Source organism: Rutidosis leptorrhynchoides, chromosome 3 (assembly GCF_046630445.1).
Source record: "Rutidosis leptorrhynchoides isolate AG116_Rl617_1_P2 chromosome 3, CSIRO_AGI_Rlap_v1, whole genome shotgun sequence".
Classification (NCBI taxonomy): Eukaryota; Viridiplantae; Streptophyta; class Magnoliopsida; order Asterales; family Asteraceae; genus Rutidosis; species Rutidosis leptorrhynchoides.
Genome location: NC_092335.1, coordinates 476683009 through 476696917, shown reverse-complemented (window position 1 = coordinate 476696917; position 13909 = coordinate 476683009). Strand labels below are relative to the sequence as shown.

The 13909-nt window shown below is 27.5% G+C and overlaps 1 non-coding gene across 1 annotated transcript; it reads right to left on the bottom strand.

The window, feature by feature from the left end:
* Window positions 1-12847: 12847 nt before the first annotated feature.
* LOC139903582 (small nucleolar RNA R71) lies at window positions 12848-12954 on the bottom strand. The gene has a single exon (XR_011778392.1). It is a non-coding gene; the product is annotated as a small nucleolar RNA R71 (small nucleolar RNA).
* Window positions 12955-13909: the final 955 nt, after the last annotated feature.

Genomic DNA, 13909 nt, shown 5'->3' with positions numbered 1-13909 from the left:
GGTTTTCTTTTGCACCATAACTCATATGAGGTTTCATCCCTTTTCTTTTTAAGGTTATCTTATTTAAAAGATAATTTGCCGATAGAATGACATCCCCCCACATTTACTGGCTTACACCAGAACTTACCAACATGACATTCACCATATCTTTCAAGGTTCTATTCTTTCTTTCAATAGTCTCATTCGAGTGATGTGAGTAAGATGCAGTGAATTCATATCTAATGCCATTTTGTGAACAAAATTCAGTAAAATGTGCGACATATTCACCACCTCTATCACTACGAACAACCTTGATTTTCCGTTCAAGTTGATTCTCAACTTGGTTTTATAAGCAATAAAACTTCTCAATTGCTTCATCTTTACTTTTTAACAAATAAACATAACAATACTTCGTGCTATCATCGATAAACGTAATGAAGTACTTGTTACCATTCTTTATTGGAATGGATTTCAAATCACACACATCGGTGTGAACCATATCAAGAGTTTCGGTTATTCGTTCAACCGAAGATGATCTCGTTAATTTAGCTTTAATACAAGTTTCACGTTTCTTGGTCAACATGACCTTTTGAACATACACTCCATTTTTTTTTTCTTTTTTGCTTTTTACGTCAAACTTGTCCAACAACCACCCGGACACTAGATTCCTTACGAATCCCAGGAACATACAACACATTATTCAATATAGGTTCCTATCCAGAGGTCAATTTCCATGATCATCACTCTGAAATTTAAACTAAAATAAACTGTTTTAGCAAAACAACAAACTTCAGTCAACAAATACCACGTAAACTGAACTAATTTTGGTTTTCAACCCAAATAAAAGTTTCATTTTACCATGAACAAACTGAGGTAAATCAAACCTGATTCAACTCAACTAGGTTAAACCAATTAGGTTTCAACCAAATAGGTAAACCAAATAGGTTTCAACCCAAACAAGTAATCTATACAGGTTTAAACTTAAACGTGTAAACCAAACACGTTTTAACGCAAAAAGGATTCAACCAAACAGTTGAACTATACTGTTTAACACAAATGGTTAAACTAAACCATTTAACACAAACGTTAAACTAAAACGTTTAAACAAAACCGGTTAAACCGAACATGTTTAAGCCCAACTGTTAAACAAACAAGTTTAAATCCGGTTTAATAACAGTCTAAAGCTACCTAATACCGTCCCAAAGACATTTCATAACCAGTTTTGAATGCGGTCTGGAAATAGTCCAGAAACATTTCGGACGCGCTCTAATAGTTCGTTCAAAACCATGTTCGAGAACAGTCCAAAAACGGTCCAAAAACTGTTCAATTACACGTTTAGAATGAACCGACTATGCCATTCAAGACATAGTTGCGACATAAGAAATCCAAATGATTCCAAGCCTAAACCGCGCTCACAGTTTGAGCATCATGTTACCCTTCAGCAACTTGGGAAGCGGTTCAGTCAAGAACCTCGCAAGGTTCATCCATCGCAAAGTTCAGCCAAGAACCTCGCAAGGTTCAGCTAAGAACCTCGCAAGGTTCAACGTTGTCAGATAAAATAATATCTTTTGCTGCCAACGTTTAAAGTTCACACCAGTAAACTTTTTGAGTTTTCTCAACATGAGAAAGAACCACGTTAGGAGGCGGTGCAACAATAGCTACTTTATAAATTCAAGCGTCAGGCAACAAGTCAATAATAAATATATATATTGCATATATATACTTATGGCAGCAAATCATAGACCAATGCGCACAAATTTATGACATTAGTACATATGTTTTAACAGTTCATATAAACAATATGATTTATGAATTATACAGGAGTATATACGTAACGGCCCGTCCAGATCCATATGGACGAATACAATAATATTTGGTCCCATTGCGAGGTACTGACCTCAATATGATACGTTTTACAAACATTGCATTCGTTTTAAAAGATAATCTTTCATTACAACGATAGTTAACAAAAATGCATACCATTTCATAATATTTCCAAACTATAAATGACTTAATCTGTCATTTACTTAATAATAATCTTTTTGAACTCAACGACTCGAATGCAACGTATTTTGAAATATGCCATGAATGACTCCAAGTAATATCTTTAAATTGAGCAAACGCACAGCGGAAGATTTCTTTCGTACCTGAGAATAAACATGCTTAAAAGTGTCAACCAAAAGGTTGGTGAGTTCATTAGTTTATGATAAACAATCATTTCCATCATTTTAATAGACCACAAGATTTTATTTTCATAAACATCATACAGGCATTTCGCAATCTGCATAAAGATAAAATCATTCATATGGTGAACGGCTGGTAACCGAACTAACAATATGCATATAGAATATTCCCCGCATACAGGCATTTCACAATCTACATGCTATATACCGGTTGTCGCAATCAGTATATATCAATCAAAGTACTAAAGCATCCGTAACCCAGATGGGACTTGTTAGGTCCAATAGATCTATCTTTAGGATTCGCGTCAATTAGGGGCCATTTCCCTAATTCTTAGGCTACCAAGCTAAAAAGGGGCGATATTCGGTATTCATAATCTAACCATAGAATATAGTTTTTAAGTACTTGTGTCTATTTCATAAAACAGTTATAAAAACAGTGCATGTATTCTCAGCTCAAAAATATATATAAAAAGGGAGTAATGAAACTCACGATACTGTATTTCGTAGTAATAATGCATATGACGGTACTGAATAAGTGCAGGGTTGGCCTTGGATTCACGAACCTATATCAGTTATATATATATTAAAACATGTAACAAGTTTATGTATTTATTTGTAATCGACTCGTCATTTTAATGAATTATATGTTATTTTAATAATTAAATTACTTATATTTATTCTACATATTTTAAGTATTTAATATTTATATAGTAAATACTTATTAAAATATTTCATCATTCATTATAATGTATTAATGATAAAAATTTATGTTAAGATTTATATATGATAAAAATATATTCTTATATATCAAGTAATATAATTTATAAAGTTTACTAAATATCATTTTAATGATAAAAATGTTGTGATATGTATTATTAATATAATTGTGTTACATGTAGTAATTATATCTTTGTATCAATTATTTATTTGATAAAATAATTTTGATAATAATAATGAACAAAAGTTGTATTATTTTGTAATAATAATAATCATTATTATTTTAATAATAATAATAATAATAACAATAATTATATTTACTAATGATAATAATAATTTTGATAATAAATAATAATCATTTGTAGAAATACTGATATCATAATAATAATAATAATATTAATAATTCATTTAAATTGTAACTTAATCATTTTTCTAATAATATTTGTTTTTATACTCTTTATAACCATAATAATACTAATAATGTTAAGTAATAGTACTAATGATAATAAAAATAATAATAAAGACAATATTAATAAAATTGATAATTTTAGTAATAATCTTAATGATAATACTAATTATAATAATAATGATAATTTTATAATAAAATGATAATTTTTAATAAAAATGATAATTTTCATAATAACGATGCTTTTAATAATAATAATAATTTTTAATAGAAATGATAGTTTTAATAATAATGATAAATTTTAAATGATAACAAATAATAATGATATTTTAATGATAATAACAATTTCGATATTATAAATTATCGTAATAATAATATTCACTAATAATAATTATCATAATAAGGATAATAATTATAATATTTTATAAAAATAATAATTCTATCAAAAATGATAATTTTTAATAATAATGATAATTCTAAATGATAATAATAATAATATTTTATAATAAAAATGATATTTCTATTAGAAATGATAATTTTAATGAAAGTGATAATTTTAATATTAATGTTACGTTTAATAATAATAATAATAATAATGATAAAAATAATAAAAATGATAGTTTTGATAAAAATGTTAATTTTTAATAATAATGATAATTTTAGTAATAATATCAATGATAATAATTATAATGATCATTTTAATAATAATACTAAAATTAATGTTAATTCTAATAACGATAAAGATGATAATTTTATCTAAGCCATAACCGTAACAGAATCTTAACTAAATCCTAATAATAGCTTTTAGTCATCACAATTACATAATCATAATATTAATAATAATAATGATAATAATACTCATAACATGATAATAATAATAATAATAATAATAATAATAATAATAATAATAATAATAATAATAATAATAATAATAATAATAATAATAATAATAATAATAATAATAATAATAATAATAATAATAATAATAATAATAATGATAATAATAATAAAAGTGATAATGTTAATAAAAGTGACGAGAGTTATACCATCCTAATCTCATCGCCACCGACTCGTTATCACCATTATACCCATAACCTCCTTAGCCATAACTCAAAATTTCCATAGCTCAAACCCACTCGAAAACTCGTTTTGAAAACACTCACTCACGACCCCGTCGTAGTATTTTATGTATAATAATACTAATAATAATACTAATACTACTAATAATAATATTAGGATTAATAATAATAATAATAATAATAATAATAATAATAATAATAATAATAATAATAATAAATATAAATATATATAGAGAGATATCGAGAGAGATTGAATGAGGATTCAGCAGAAAAATGTTCGAGCTTTATAGAGTTTTCTGTCCCCAGCTGCCATGCGATCGCATGGGTTGGAAGCCTACTGGCCATGCGATCGCGTGGCATAGGATTCCAGCTCTAGTTCATTTAACACATGGGCTGCCGACAGTTTATATTATTATTTAATATATAATATATTTAATTTATATAATTAATTATATATTATATTATATTTACGTGCATAGTTGACTTGTAATTTTTGTTCCGATGACTTGTACGTTGACGCCCAACTTATGTCCCAGTTCCGGTTTTTCGAACGTCCTTCCGTATGCTGAGAAAACTTGTACTTTACGTTTCGCGATGTGTACCTTTATCAATAATTAGACTTATTCGCCAATAATTTATATTACATGAAATGTAATTTATACATTTGAGTGTTTTGGTCATTTACTTCTTTAAATCATTGTCTCGTTATTTATTAATATATATATATATATATATATATATATATATATATATATATATATATATAATATTATTATTATTATTTTAAATCAAATCGTTCTATGACTAAATTAATATTTTATTTTATCACCTTGTAAAATATATATATTTTCATTTAAAAGCATAAATTTGTACATATTATATATATTTGAAATATTTATTTAATAATATAATATTTAGTTTTTCAAAACTAATTATATTTCAAAGTTTCTTATATATAATTTAAAATCATTTAATTATTAGAAATTGTTATATCACATAACGTTTACACTTTAAAACTTAAATTGATATAATTCATTTATGCGCTAACGTTTGTTTTAACTTCTCAAACGTACTAATTAGCATATCTAAATATCAATTGAATCAATAAACGAATGCTACTATTGTTTACTAAATAACTTGAAACTATATATATATATATATATATATATATATATATATATATATATATATATATATATATATATATATATATATATATATATATATATACATACATACATAAACACGTTTTTAAATACATGTTGCAAGTTATTTATAATTAATATTCCAATTAATTGTATATATATATTTATATATATATCTATTTACATATAGTTGTTCGTGAATCGTCGGTCAATAGTCAAAGGTTAACTGAATATATAACAATAGTTCAAAAATTTTGAGAATCAATATTACAGACTTTGCTTATCGTGTCGAAATCATATAAAGATTAAGTTTAAATTTGGTCAAAAATTTCCGGGTCGTCACAGTACCTACCCGTGAAAGAAATTTCGTCCCGAAATTTGGTTAAGGAAAGTTTGATAATGGAAACAAGATTATTCTCGTATCAAGGAATATGATATAACTTGAATTTTCATGAATTCGATTGTTCATAAAATCATCATCAAAGAAATATAATAAAATGGATTAATGGAGTATTTTGAATACCTTGAATGAGTTGAGTTCCATTTATGAATAGCATGAGCTCATTAAATATAGAGTTTTTCATCTTTGCGAAAATATGGATAAAACAAGTCGATTACGCAAAGAGTATGAATGAAGCTATCATAAAAGATGGAATTGAGAAAATAAAGTTTCGTCTTAACTTTTGAGGTAGTTATAGTTGATTTTCGGATTTCAAGGAATGTAAAGAAAATCTTCGAAATCTATATAAGATTTGATTCTCCGGGATTTAAGGAAATTAGGATCCTCTTTAATTAAATGCGGTGATCTGCCTCGATTGCTCTGTCTGATATTACCCCTATAAATTGACCTCTTTCATCTCATTATTTTCGCCATCCCTACTTTCTTCCCCAATTCATACATTTAAAAGATTGTGAAAATTGCTCAATCCAGTTCTGGTTCTTGACCTAATATTGACATTCGCCACAATCATCCTTCTTTTCCAGCTCCCACCGGAGGAATCTGTTTACTTCTACTATGCTCTATGGATTGTTGTATTTATCATTCTCCCGTGTCTTTATATTGATATACGCATTGATATACACGGTTTGTAATTTTTGTGTTGTTATCGGGCTTTATATTTTCCCTTATATTTCGGAGCTCCATGCTTTTGTTTTCTCTTTTTGACTTTAAGTAAAGCGATCAAGACGTCTCGATTTTGTAGGTACGAAATTTTGAATGAACATAACTAATGCTTTAAGCAGAAAAGAATTATAATAGCACGATTTAATTTGGTAAATTAACGGTATCACATAAAAGATAAAACTATCAAGAAAGTATGTTCTTGATATGTTTAGAGGTTAAATAGAATGAAAGAATCATGTAACATGGCATATGATGATAATATAATCTGTGAATCATCACGTTCCATTAGAAACTCAGCATGACTTAATGTAATATAATCACGTTGATCAGGCGTCATTATATTATACTAACTCATGCTTCAATTCCCAAAACTACTTCAAAAACATTCATAATTTAAACTCAAAGTTTATAGAAATTTAGAAACTAAAACAGTTTCCTTTATGATGTAACACAGATAGCACGAAGAGATACGTGATTTCAGACAAGAATAGTTATGAAGATATCTTCAGAAATATCGAAGATATTTATAATGAAAGATACGATGATATCTTAGAATTTTTCCGCAAGGATTTAAAATAAGTAGGTAGTGAGGTATTCGTTAAAGATTTCATCGGATACAGAATCATCTGGATTCTTTTAATACAGGGTTTAGTCTTTGTGATTTATCTACAGTCTCCTTCATGATTTACTCAATCCATTTTTTAGTACAAAATTTTCTCTTTTTCCAATCTTTACCGTCAAACTTTTGATTGTTAAGGTCATTTACAGTTTTTTGCTGCTTCATCAGGTTTTTCAAACTCGGAGAACTAATTCGCAGGTTGGGGTGCTTTTCAGAATCCCAGAATTGGAGTACGTAAGTCCAGGAGATAGACGTCATATGTATATATGTAACTGTTGACGTAGAAATGTTGCGAAAAATCGAAGTTAACGATTGATGCTTCACGGTATCTGGTATGTCAATTATCGTTGCAAGGCGTTGATGAGTACATGATAAGATTTCAAGGAATAAATATAGTGATTTTCGGAGAGATTTAAGTCGCAAAGTAACGGAGTCGCTGGTACATTTACTGTTAATATGGTGGGATATAAAAGGTACCCCGGTAACAACAATAGAAAGGGCAATCGTATATGTCAAGGTTTAATTAAGGCTTATCCGAATGAAAAGTTGAAGTTGACTTGCTAAAGGTGTGATAAAACTGAATACTTGAAAAGGAATTGCAAAGTTATTTTCAGTAATAATAATGCCGAAGGATTTATCACGGATACGTGTTAAAGTTTTACTTAGGTTTCGAGAGCTTTCCATGTGTAAGACTATAAATCTTTCTTCTCGTAGATAATGTGTAGTTGGTTCGTCTTCTCGTTTGTTCATTAATTGAGGAGTTTTCAGTATCATGAAGGGTTTGAACGCAGGTTGTAATCGTCAATATACATGTGATGTTCAAGCTGAAATCATTTAGGATTTTAAATAAAATGAATATATTTCTGGGTTTTATGAATAAGAGTGATGTTCTAGTACAGTTTTGAATTCAAAGTATGGTTTTAAAAGACGTGGGAATCTAAGAGTGATGCTGTCTGTCATAACCTGACTTGGATTCTGATCTGTCAAAATCAGAATATGTAATTGAATTTGAATGAGAATGGTTGTTCTGACTTCTATGGAAAAATATATATCGTTGTGAAAATAGTGAGTATAGATAATGAATATCGAATAATTGAAGAGTGTACAGTGTAACCTATTAATTGTGAACTTAAATATTTCTCGTGAAAGATGTTGGTATTCGTGGGATTCTTGTGAATTTCGCAAGGCACGAATGATATTTTCTAAAAGGTTTCAGGTACATCTGAAATGAAAGTGTAAAATCAACCATGTAATTGAATGATACACTTGGTTTATTATGAAATAGAATTCATTGAGCAGAATTAGAGATTTAGGTCATTAACGAAGGATGTACATCATAGCATATTAGTAATGTGAATTAATAGAGTAGTATTTACTCTTTAAAATTCACATGTATTAGCTTAGTACGAAAAGGTATATTATGGTTTCAAAATTTATATATATATATATATATATATATATATATATATATATATATATATATATATATATATATATATATATATATATATAAATTCTTCAGAAAGAATGAGTTAATACATCATAACTCTGATTGAGGTGTTGATATCTAATAATGTTAAAAACGAACACATATTTCATAGCATTATCCTTCCAGAAAGACAAGCTTTTAGTTGCAATTGTTCTATTTCCAAATATATATATATATATATATATATATATATATATATATATATATATACATATAAATTCTTCAGAAAGAATGAGTTAATACATCATAACTCTGATTGAGGTGTTGATATCTGATAATGTTAAAAACGAACACATATTTCATAGCATTATCCTTCCAGAAAGACAAGCTTTTAGTTGCAATTGTTCTATATCCAAGTAATAATTGTTTAATTAATAAAATAAGAAGACAGAAGACTGAAATGACGATTTAAATATGCAAATGACCAGAATGCTCAAATGTACAAGTTACAATCCAAGTGGTTCAATTTATTGATGAATAACATCTAAATATTGATAAAAGTACAAGTCGCGTAACGCAAAGTACAAGATATCTAAGCATACAAAAAGACGTTCGAAAATCCGGAACCGAGACATAAACCGAGTAACAATGTACAACTCAACGGAGCTAAAATTACAAGTCAACTATGCACAAGAATATAATATATATATATATATATATATATATATATATATATATATATATATATATATATATATATATATATATATATATATATATATATATATATATATATATATATATATATATATATATATATATATATATATATATATATATATATATATATATATATATAATTATATATAATTATATATATTATATTATATATTATAAAATAATTCAGCAGCCCACTTTTTAATAAAGATGGAGCATGGCCAGGCTGGCCATGCGATCGCATGTGAATTACACTGAAAACCCATGCGATCGTATGGGCCTCAGGTTTAGGTCAGGTCTATAAATTGGCCAGTTTCTGCTCGAACATCACACACCATCCCAATTCAATCTCACTCTCTGTCTCAATATATATTTATATTTATAATTATAATTATAATTATAATTTTAATTTAATTTTAATAATAAGATTATTGTAACGAATGTTTTACGGTTTTTAAGTCAAAACTCTGTCCGTGTAACGCTACGCGATTAATAATCATTGTAAGTTATGTTCAACCTTTTTAAATTAATCTCTCGTAACTAAGTTATTATTATGCTTATTTGAGCCGAAGTAATCGTGATGTTAGACTAAATATTAAGACGGTGTTATTGGACTTTGGACCATAATTACGGTTTGGACAAAAGATCGACACTTGTGGATATTGGACTATGGACTATTAATAGATGGGGGGTATTGTCTAATTCAGTGACAACTCATTGGAGTCTGTTGAACCTATCTTCAAATTAATTAACTTAATAATTAATAATGATTATGGTTGTCTTATGTAGTGACGTTCATATGGAGTCTGTTATAATCATTTAGTTAATTATTCAGGTTGGGTAATTGATTATTCAAACTGATCAAGTGGATAAATTAATATTCATAACTAATTAAAACAGGGGTGGATTACATACAGTGACAACTGGTGTAATTGTTGACAGAAGTAAAAACCGCATCACAGTTTAAATCCTTAATTAGTTGGACTATTTTACTTCGGGTATAAGGGTAATTTGACGAGGACACTCGCACTTTATATTTATGACAGATGGACTATTACGGACAAAAACCAGATAGACATATCAAACAATCCAGGACAAAGGACAATTAACCCATGGTAATAAATTAAAACCAAAATGTCAAACATCATGATTACGGAATATTAAATAAGCATAATACTTTTATTCTATAATTTATCACTCTTTTTAATTCCATTTTATTTACCGCAATTTTAATTATCGCAATTTACTTTATCATAATTTAAATACTGTCATTTATTTTATTGTCATTTATTTTATTGTCATTAAAAATATAAAAATTAACAAACCGGTCGTTAAACGGTAAAACCCCCTTTTATAAATAATAATAATACTACGATAATATATATATATATATATATATATATATATATATTTATAAACTTATATTTTTCAAAATAAATAACCACTTAGCAGTCCCTGTGGAACGAACCGGACTTACTAAAAACTACACTACTCTACGATTAGGTACACTTCCTTTAAGTGTGTAGCAAGGTTTAGATATATCCCAATTGTAAATTAAATAAAACTTGTGTAAAATATAACGTAATATATAACGTCTAAAATATATACCGCCTTTTGCGCACATAAAGTTTTTGGCGCCGCTGCCGGGGACTCGTTGTCATAAAACATAAAAAAAAATTTAGTTTTTATAATTTAAGTTTTAATTAATATAAGTTTTGTAATATAAAAATCATAAAATCAAAAAAATAAAATAAATAGAATTCGGGCCGAGAACTGTAGCAGCCCAACACCTGATCTGGAAATATGGGCCATGCGAACGCATGGCCGTATAACCTACACTCCATGCGATCGCATGGAGTGAGGTGACAGGTCTGAATCCTTTGACCGTACGAATTAGGATACGTTATAATAATAATTATAATTAATAAATTATAATTAGGGTTTAATTTTAATATTATTAATTTTAGTTTTAATTTATTTTGTAATTTAAGTTTTATTAATTTTATTAATTATATAAATTTAATACTTTTATAAATAATAATATAAAAATAATATTTTTATAAAATTGTATTTTTATCACTTTAGTTTCTTTTTGTATTTTTGTATTTTTTTTTAATTCGTAATTTTTATAATTGTCGTTCGTAATTAGTTTTAAGTTTAGTGTTGCCGTATTTATTTTTATATTTCCAAACTTTTAAGTTTGCCATAAAATCCCTTAAGTGCTTTTTCTTTAGATTTAGAATTTAGGCACTTTAGAATTTTGCGACACCACTTTTCGCTTTAGTATTTAATAGATTTTAGTACCTTTTAAGTAATTTTCGATTTCCTTTTTAGAATTGCATTTTTAGTTCCTCTAGAATTTTTATACCTTTAGCGCAACTTTTTAAATTTAGTTTTTAGACTTTTAAGTTTCGACGTTTTTCTTTCTTATTTTTATTTTTTGACTTTTTTTTTCGACGCGCTTTTTCTTTTTCATTTCTACGCTCTAGTTTTTAATACACAGAATTTTCTTTAAATTTTTAAACTTCGAAGAAAAATTATTAAAAGCAATTAAATCAATAGACACCAATTTTCTGGTTCGTAGTAATAGTTAGATTTGTTAGTGGCGAGTTGTGGATTTCCGATTTAAAGGTTCCTGGCTACCTGCTGCATCAATTGGCTATTCAAAATGTGGGCAAAATCAGAAAAGTCTATTAATTTGATAACTTATATAATTTTTATTTTTATAACTAATAGGATATTCAGTGAATGCACCGAGTGAAACGTTCACCACCTTTCATACGTTCACCACCTGTAACTCGATCAAGACATCTAGCCAATATTGCCGTCGTTAATTTTTCTTTAGAATCATCATCTAGTCTAACAAGTACTCCGATTCAAATTTCCGATAATCCATTTTTTGAACCCGACTTCACAATTGAGGACCCGGAGGATATTCAAGGACAATTCCAAGATCCTGAACCACTAATCATTCCTCCTGAACCACAACTTATTCAAACGGAGGTCATCGAGGAAGTAACCGTTAAATCAGAATCAAATAGTGATTCAAATTCAACTATTCAAGATATGGCAGATCCAGAACCTCAAAGTATGGAAGACTGAATGAGAGCCACACGTACGGGCCAAGGTCATGCCATTAATCAGCCATATATTAATGCACCAAATTTTGAAATCAAAGGACAAATCCTACACATGGTCACTAATCAATGCCAATTCGGTTGTACAACAAAAGAAGATCCAAACAAACATCTTCGAACTTTTAATAGGATTTGTACTCTATTTAAAATCCGAGAAATTGAGGATGAAACGATCTATCTTATGTTGTTCCTTTGGACTTTAATTGGAGAAGCCAAAGATTGGTTAGAATCATTACCCGAATGAGCAATTGATACATGGGATGTTTTAGTTAAGAAATTTTTTCAAAGATTCTTTCTGGCATCTAAAGCCATGAGACTTCAAGGAGAAATTGCCACGTTCATGCAAAAATCAAATGAAACGTTATATGAGGCGTGGACAAGATTCGAAAAAATATTAAGAGGATGTCCTCAACACGGTTTAGACACTTTTCAAATAGTTCAAATATTTTATAAAGGCGTCAATGTCGCTACACGAAAGGACATCGACACAGCCGCTGGTGGTTCCATTATGAAGAAAACTGCTACCGAAGCTCACAACATTATTGATAATATAGCCTCCCACTCACATGAGTGGCATCATATAACAACCCTCATTTTTCCATTCTAAAATGACTAAAATGCCCTTGGGGTTTCACTAAGTTGTTCTGTGTATTTGATTTAGGGTTGTTATCCGCTTATGATTAATGAACCTTAATTAATACTTGAATTAAATGATTGTATTTATAAACTCTAACCCTAAATAACAATTAATACTATAAACCTTAATACTATTTAAAAACCCTAATCCTAATAGTTGATAAATTATAATAACTATGGATATTATGTAAAAACATATGAATGTAATTATTTAACTCGGTACCAAACTATATAAAGTTATATAATTAACTTAATAATTAAAATATAGTGAAGTAATAAAATAAATACAATGATAAACTAATATAATTAATGATATAGGATATAATATATAAAAAAAATATATGCCAAGTATATATATAATTCGGTATATATATATATAAAGAAAATAAATGTAACAAATCAAAAATGGATTTAGATTGTTCCAAATTATATAAATAAAAAAATAATAATAAAAATATATAAAGGGCCATTTGGCCGAAAATTTATAAAAAGGGGGAATAATTTTATAAAATGAAAAGGAATTATATTTGTATTTAAATTATAATTTCTTTATCTCCGAGTACTTTTAAACCTATAAATACATGTTAAAGCCTCATAAATTTTTTCATAAAATCTCTGGAGCCTCTTAAACCCTAATAAAATTTGTAAGTTCTCCATATTTTTTTCTTTTATTTTATTTATCGATTTCTTTTTATTTTTTTCTGATCGGCTTCTTTTTGTTACATAAATATTTATAAAT